Raw genomic sequence first — 8,879 nt, forward strand, 5'->3', positions numbered from 1 at the left:
GAAAAGTCTGATCATCAACCACCTGGACGTCCTGAATTGATAGCACAGGAAGTAACAAAACAGATGAATGAGGCTCTAGAAAAATTCAAAACAGAAATAATTTCCCAGATAACTACAGAGATGGCGAGCAGAATAAAAAACATGATTAGAGACTCTAGAATGGAAACAGATAAAAAATAGATGAGTTCGGGACCATGATGGAAGCCATGAATGCTCAGCATAGGAAAGAAATGGAAACCATGAATGCCCAACATAGGAAAGAAATGGAATTCATGAAACAGATTCAAATAGATATCCAGGAGATTAAACACTCTACAGAAAGCATTCGCAGCAAGGTGAAAAAATGTGAAGATAGAATATCAGACATAGCCGGCGGGATGGCTGTCAGTGACCATGAGAAGAGAGACCTCTTAAAAATAATAGGGGACCATGAGAAATCAATCCAACAGCTCCTAGATGACACAAAGAAGAATACTATAACACTGATAGGAGTCCATGAAAAAGCAGGAGAAAGTACAAATGACATTTAAAAAATGTTCACAGAATTAATGATACAAAACTTCCCAAACAGAGCAAAAGAATTTGACATACAGATAATTAAGGCATACAGGACTCCAACTAGCCATGATAAAAAAAAAAAATCTACACCTAGACATACAATAGTCAAGATTCCAGAAACCCAACAGAAGAACAAAATGCTATAAGCAATTAGAGAAAAGAAACAAGTCACATACAAAGGAAAGCCCATCAGAATTACAGCAGACTTTTCAATGAAAAGCTACAAGTCAAGGGAAAGCCACAAGAGCCTGGAGTTGATAAAGAAAACTCTTGTAAATAGCAAAACCTAAAAAATGTCACAATGTAGAGTGGCTTCTGCTGTCTCCAACACCAATTTGTTTTGCTGAGTTCAGAATTAACAGACAGCAGAGGCATTAACCACTGAATGAGGCATCTGGTCTCATTCTGAGATGACAGGGCACATCAAGACCCTGAGCTCCAGAGTTCTGTAAACCATGTGATTGTAAAAGTGTCAAGATGAAAAGAACCATTGTGAACATTTTCTTTCCTGACCCTGAAAACCCCCTTCCTATGAGCTAGGACAGATAGCTAGGTGAATCTTAAAGATAAACTCCCCTAACTACAAAGAATTATTACAGCTGGGTTGAAAGTTAACTGTCTTGGGACCATGATTTGTATATCAGTAATGTGACCTGAGAAAATGAATGTAACCATCTGAATGAGATCAAGGCTGTAAAACCCTATAAAAGAGGGAGCTGCAAGGCAATAGGGTTACCGATCTCTCCCACTGCTCTTGGTACAATCAGCATTTTGTTGACAAAATAACCTTTTATTCTTTTATTTCCATTCTGCATCTCTGTGTGTGTCATTTATCCATTCCTTCCAAAACATTGAAGGTATTTCAAGCCCTAAAAGAAAACAACTTCCAACCTAGACTGATGATGCATCCTCCAAAACTATCTTTCAAAAGTGATGGGGAAATAAGATACTTCCATGAAAAAGAACATCTGAGAAACTTCATGAATATCAAGCCAGCACTCCAAATAATTTTTTAAAATATCCCAGAAAAAGACAATAAAGGTCACAATTCCATGAGGCCCAAGAGAACAAATCCAAAATACTTCATGAGCCACGGCAAGAAATTAAACGGGGGGGGGGGATAAGAAAATGCTAACAACAGAAAAATAATATGATACGGATAAGTCAATACATATCAGTTATGACCATCAATGTTAATGGCCTCAATTCACCAATCAAAAGAAACAGACTGGCAGAATGGACTCAGAAGCAAAATCCAACAATATGCTGTGTACAAGAAAGGCACCTACTTGAAAAAGAAACTCATAGACTGAAAGTAAAAGGATGGAAAACAGTTCTCCATGAGACAGGAACCCAGAAAAAAGAAGGGGTAGCTGCCTCATTTACAGACAAAGTAAATTTCAAACCAAAACTAATTTAGAGAGACAAAGAAGGTCAATACAACCTTGTAAAGGGAACAATCCAAGTGGAAGAGATGAAAGTCATAAATATATATGCACCAAATACTAATGCCCCCAACTATACAAAACAAATATTAAGGGACACGAAAAAACAAATAAGCACTAATACAGTTGTAGTGGGGGACCTCAATACCCCACTGTCACAAATAGACAGAGCATCTAGACAAAAAATCAGCAACGAACTACTACAACAGAACCAAGCTTTTGAACAAATGGCCTAAATAGATGTCTACAGAGTGTTCCACCCCACAAAATCAGAATATACATTCTTTTTGGCTGCACACAGGCCATTCTCCAAAACAGACCACATACTAGCTCATAGAACATGTTTAAGTAAATGCAAAGGAACTGAAGTTATCCTATGTATATTATCAGACCACAGAGCTATTTAACTGGAGATCAATAGCATAAGAAACTGCAAGAACTTCACAAACACGTGGAAATTAAATAACACTCTCCTGAACAACGAATGGGTCACAGAAGAAATTAGACAGTTTTTACAACTTAGTGATAATGCCAGTGTAACACAGGAATTTATGTGACACAATAAAAGCAGTTTTACATGGGGAATTCATAGTAGTGAATGCCCTACTACTACGAGGAAAACAGAGTGAGCTCAAATAAACAACCTAATGGTGAATCTTAAGTTCCTAGAAAAAGAAGAGCAAGAGAAACCCAAAGCTCATACAAGGGAGGAAATTATAAAGATCAGAGAAGAAATCAATGCAATGGAGACTAAGAGAATGATACAAAAAAAAAAAAATCAATGAATCAAAGAATTGGTTTTTCAAAAGAAATTAAATGGATAAACACTTAGCCAACTTTATCAAAAAAGGGAATGAAAAGGCTCAAGTCGTTGTGATTAGGAATGAAAAAGGTGAAGTCACATCAGATCCAGCAGAAACCCATATGATCATCAATACTTACTTAGAGAACCTGTACTCTAATAAAACGGAAGACACAGGCCAGGAATTTAGCTCAGTGTTTCTGCTGCCTGCCTCGCAAGCACAAGGACCTGAGTTCAATCCCTGGTACCAAAAAAGGAAAAAGAAAAAAAAGAATAGAGCACAGAAAAAAATGGACAGATTTCTTGATACTTACGATTTACCAAAATTGAATGAAGAAGATATAAAAATTCTAAACATCCCAATTACAATCAGTGAAATTGAAAACACAATTAAAAATTTACCAACAAAGAAAAGCCCAGGTCCTGATGGCTTCACCGCTGAATTCTACAAGACATTTAGAGAAGAACCACTGCCACTACTCTTTAAACTTTTCAATGAAATTAAAGGGAAGCAATACTTCCAAATTCATTCCTGGAAGCAAGTGTTACTTTGATTCCAAAACAAGGGAAGGACTCAACCAAAAAAGAGAACTACAGGCCAATCTCCCTAATGAACATACATGCAAAAATCTTCTATAAGATACTGGCAAACAGAAAACAGAGGGTCATCAAGAAGATCATACGCCTCGGCCAAGTCGAATTTGTCCCAGGGATGCAAGGATGGTTTAACATACATAAATCAATAAATGTAAAACACTGTATTAACAGAATAAGGACAAAAACCATATGATCCTCTCAATAGATGCAGAAAAAACATTCGACAAAATCCAACACCCATTCATGATAAAAACCCTGCTGGAAATTGGAATAGATGGCCTTTAACTCAACTCGATAAAGGCTAGCTATGAAAAACCAACAGCCAACATCATACTAAATGGTCAAAAACTGAAAACCTTCACCCTAAAATCAGGAACAAGACAAGGATGTCCACTATCACCATTCCTGTTCAATATAGTTTTGGAAACATTAGCCACAGCAATTAGACAAGAGAAAGAAATAAAAGCAATAAAACATCAAGTAAAACAGTATTTCTGTCATAAGCTTTTTTTTCTCTCTTAATTTATGATGCTGGAGATTGAATCCAGGTCCTTATGCCTGCCAAATGTGCTCTCTACCACTGAGTCCAAAAAGCTTTCAATAACTGAGAAAAATGTTGGGTTTTTTCCTTCATGCTGCTTAAGTCCCCCTCACTCCCTCCCAAAATGAGAATTGATCCCAGAGTCTCTGATGCACATGCTGTATCACTGAGTTATACCCTCAGCATGAGAATAAATGTTAATATTTTTTAAAAGAAATAAAAGCAATAAAGATAGGACAGGAAGAAGTTAACTGTCATTATTTTCTGATGATGTAATACTCTAGATAGAAGACCCAAAAAACTATGCAGCCCAGGCTGGTCCCGAATTCACAGTGATCCTCCTGCCTCAGCCTCCCAAGTGCTGGGATTATAGGCATGCACCACCACACCCAGCAAGATTTCTAGTCTTAACTGACAGATTCAGTAGAGTAGCTGGATACAAGGTCAACACTCAAAAATCAATAGCCTTAGCCAGGCATGGGCTACATAGTGAGTTCCAGGTCAGTCTCAACTACATAGTGAGGCCCTGTCTCAAAAAACCAAAAAATCAACAGCCTTCTTATACACAAACAACAGACTCACTGAGAGTGAAATTAGGGAAACAATCCCTTTCACAATAGCATCAAAAAAATGAAATATCTAGGACTCAGTATAACAAAGGAAGCAAAAGACCTCTACATTGAGAACTACAACACTCTGAAAAAAGAGATCAAAGAAAATGCAAAGACATCCCTTGCTCCTGGGTAGGAAGAACCAATATAGTGAAAATGTCCATACTTCCAAAACTGCTATACAGATTCAGTGCAATCCCTGTTGAAATCCCAGCAGTATGTTTCACAGAACTAAAGAAAACAATCCAAAAATTCATTTGGCACTAGAAGAAACCTAGAATAGCAAAAGCCATTCTAGGCAACAGGGACATGGCAGAGGGTATCACAATCCCCAACTTGAAACTATACTATAAAGCCACTGTGATAAAAAACAGCATGGTACTGGCAAAGAAACAGACTCGAGGATCAGTGGAACAGATTAGAAGATGCAGAAACAACTCCAGACATACTCAGCTACCTCATTTTTGACAAAGGAGCCAACCATCCTCACTGGAGGAAAAACAGCCTCTGGATTTTAACTAGTCAATGATTAAAACTAGGCCCTTACCTTTCACCATGTGCTAAACTAAATTTCAAGTAGATTAAAGATCTAAATATTAAAACAGAAACACTGAACTTGCTTTGTTTTGTGTGGTACCGGGGATAAAATTCAGGACCTTGCACTTGCAAGGCAGTGGCAGCACCACTGAGCTAAATCCCTGGTCCAACACTAAAGTTGCTGGAAGATAAGTTAGGTAGAACTCTTGAAGACATTAGCATAGGAAAAGACTAAGCAAATCGTCAGTAGCATGAGAACTAGCACAAAGGATTAGTGATTGGGATCTCATCTTTTTAAAAAGCTTCTGCACTGCCAGAGAAACCACTAACAGAGCTAAGAGACAACCCACAATGTGGGAAAAAAATTTTGCCACCTGCTCCTCAGACAAAGGTCTACTATCTAGAATATATAAAGAACTCAAAAAATCAGACTCCCCCAAATATAAAGACCCAGTTCAAAACTGGGCATCTGAAATGAAGAGACATTTCTCAGACAAAGAAGTAAAAGCAGCAAATAAACATATGAAAAAATGTTCCACATCACTGGTCATCTGAGAGATGCAGATGAAAACAACACTGAGATTCCACTTCACCCCAGAAAGAATGGCTGCTATCAAGAAATCAACCAATAACAAATGCTGGTGGGGCGGTGGGGAGAAAGGAACCCTTCTTCATTTTTGGTGAAAGTGCAGACTGGTGCAACCACTGTGGAAATCAGTGTGGAGATACCTCAAAAAAAAACAGGATTAGAAGTCCCATTTGATCCAGCTAATCCTCTCCTGGGAATCTCCCCAAAAGAATTTTTAAAACCATACCACAGTGACATATGCTCACCCATGCATATGGCAGCACAGTTTGTAATAGCTAAACTTTGGAAACAGCCCAATTGCCCATCAAATGGAGCCTGGATAAAGATGCAGATGTTTTTAATAGAGTACTACTCAGCCATAAAGAATGAGAAACTAGAGACATTTATAGCTAAGAGGATGCACGTTGAGGCCATACTCATAAGTGAAATTAATAGGACACACACATGTAAATACCAAATAGTTTCTCTGGTATGAAAATCTAAAAGTGTAAATAAGGATCAAAACGTATAATTGATGTTGTGTTATAGGAAGAAAAGGGCTAAAGGAGTTGGGGAAGGGGGAGGGGGAGGGGAAAGGAAATCAGGGAAAAGAAAAAAGTATGAAAAAAGGAAAAAATGGAAACAAAGTCTTTGTAAATAGGGAAGGGAGGTGGTGAAGGGAGGGCAGGAAATGAGGAAAAATAACCAGGATGCATCATGTAAAGGCACCAGCTCCCAATAATGAATAACTATACTGTATACCTAAATTGTACGAATAGAAATTTTTAAAAAAAGAGTAGGAAACTATCTATTGATGGGGTAGCTCCCGAGAGTGCAGCCGGGGACCCCACTTTACAGGGAAGTTTCATGCACACAGCGTGGGTTACGCTCAGCAATGAGGTTCAAGTGTAGTCACCAGGTAGCAGCAGTCCAGTGGGGCACAAGCCACCGAACAAGGGGAAGGACAGACTTTCCAGGAGAAGGTGCGTCTGGAGGGCTGGTCCCTCACCGGGGTGACTGATGTCTCTCTCGGCTTCCGTAGGCCCGGTGTTCGCCCTCCGGGGGAGCGCACAGGCCCGGCCGTTTGTCTCTCTTGAGGCCTGCTCGTGGGCCCTGGCTGTGAGGGGTCTAACCTTTGTCTCCATCTTTGACTCTCGGGGGCCCAGGCCTGTCCGAGCGCCCTGGAAGGTCTGCGCCGTCCCCGGCACTGTGGGGTTCACAGCCAGCGCCCAGGGCCCTCTGTGGTCGCAACGACTCAGCAGGGGAACAGCTGCACCTCGTGCTGCTGCAGCCGCTTTTCAGTCCCCAGAGCTCCTGTCCCTCCCGAGTCCTCTGCAGGAATTGTCACCCTTTCTGCTCACGGCTGAACCCGGGCTTCGGGCCTGCAGGGTCACCCAACGCGGCTCTCTTAGCCCTTCCTCTTCGCCAGAGAACGTTCCCCCGTGGTCTTGGGTGCCCCTTCACCCCGAGAGGACTCGAGGACCCACCCTGAACTTGCCCCACAGTTGGCCAACGAAACGCCTGGCTTTTGTGATCATTTGTCTGCAGGGCTCTATGGCAACTGACCCCAGTCCCTAGAAACAGAAGACGTGCTATTTGCAGCGTTCTGGCTTCGGTGCTGGTATTTTCATTTACAGAATACAGCGCTAGGCAGCTTCTGGGGCTAAAGCTTTCTTGGGGGCTTCACCTCCCTCCTTCAATTTTTATTTTTATTTCCACCTTGCAGTACAGGATGATCTGATTCCTCGCAGGCAGTGAGTTGGTGCACGCACGGTTCCACACCTTGGCCCTTTTTATAACCCCTTCCCTCCCCTCGCCCCTCCTGACGCCCATCTCTCGGTCCTCTTCCCATCTGTAAACATCTCTCTCCACGTCCTGTTATGTCATTTTGTGCTTTACTTTCCCATGTTGGGCTCTCGCACAAGAGAAACCACACAATATCTAAGCTCGTGCCTGATATTTCACTTAACCTGATGGTCTCGGTTTGTCTCCTAAATGCATTTTAAGCCAGATGTGGTGGCACACACCTGTCATCTCAGCTCTCAGAAGGCTGAGGCAGGAGGATCACCACAAGTTAGAGGGCAGCCTGGGCAACTAGTGAGTTCCAGGTCAGTCTCAACTACACAGTGAGAGCCTGTCTCAAAACACCAAAAAACAACAAAGAGAGAGAGAGAGAGAGAGAGAGAGAGAGAGAGAGAGAGAGAGAATGTCTCTTCACTTTCTGAGCCTTAAAATAGTTTACTTATGCAGCCTGGAGAGGGGGCACACATCTGCAACCCCAGCTCTTGGGAGGCTGAGGCAGGAGGATCGCTGCAAGTCCGAGGCCATCCTGGGCTACATAGAAAGATCCTCTCAAAAAAACAGTTAAAAATAAGTTGACTTAATAAATCTTACTTTGTCCGGGTGAAGGCAGAGGTTCCTCCACACCCAAGGACAAGAAGGGAGCCCTGGGAACAAAGAATCAGCAGAGAGCAAGGTTCTGGGTGTGTAAGGCTTGGGGATCACGCTACCTGGACGAGAACTCTGAGAGTAGTTAACAAAAGAAAGACGCGCCCGCGCCGAATGATGTTGCTTACGGCGCTTAGCAAGAGATTTCTGAACTCAAGAGTTATTACTATGTCATTTAATAAGGTCATAAACACACCATAGGCCCAGAGACTGGTTCTGCCCTGCGAAGGATAGAGGATGGAGAAGCCAGGTGTGGTGGTGCTGCCTGGGAGGCTGAGGCAGGAGAGTCTCAAGTTCATAGCCAGGGCAATTCGGGGACTCAGGGAGACCCTGTCCCAAAACGAAAGCAAAAAAGGGCCGGGGGTGAGGGTGCAGCTCAGTGTGAAAGGGCCTGGGTTCAATCTCCAGGGCCACAAAAAAAAAACAACGAAGAAAGGGACAGAGAGAAGAGAGGACCGGAAGAGGGCACGTCTAAAGACCGGAGAGAAGGAAGTGAGAGAAGACAGACCCGCAAATCCAGGACAGGAAGGAAGGAGCGCCCGCGCCGGGTCACCGGCCGCCAGACCTGCCTGGCATGCCCCGCCCCCGGCGAGAAAAACCCAAACCGGTAACCTCTACCCGGCCTCCTCTCATTGGCTGTGCGCTGAGCGACGTCCAACTTGACCAATGGGCCGCGGCCACGCGTTTTTTGGTATCAGGGAGCCAACTGGAGACCTTGCCCTTGTGAGGCAGGCAGTGATGCCACTGAGCTGAATCCCTGGCCTTTCCATGG

Source organism: Fukomys damarensis, unplaced genomic scaffold (genome assembly GCF_012274545.1).
Source record: "Fukomys damarensis isolate Sample0158 unplaced genomic scaffold, DMR_v1.0_HiC HiC_scaffold_25, whole genome shotgun sequence".
Lineage (NCBI taxonomy): Eukaryota > Metazoa > Chordata > Mammalia > Rodentia > Bathyergidae > Fukomys > Fukomys damarensis.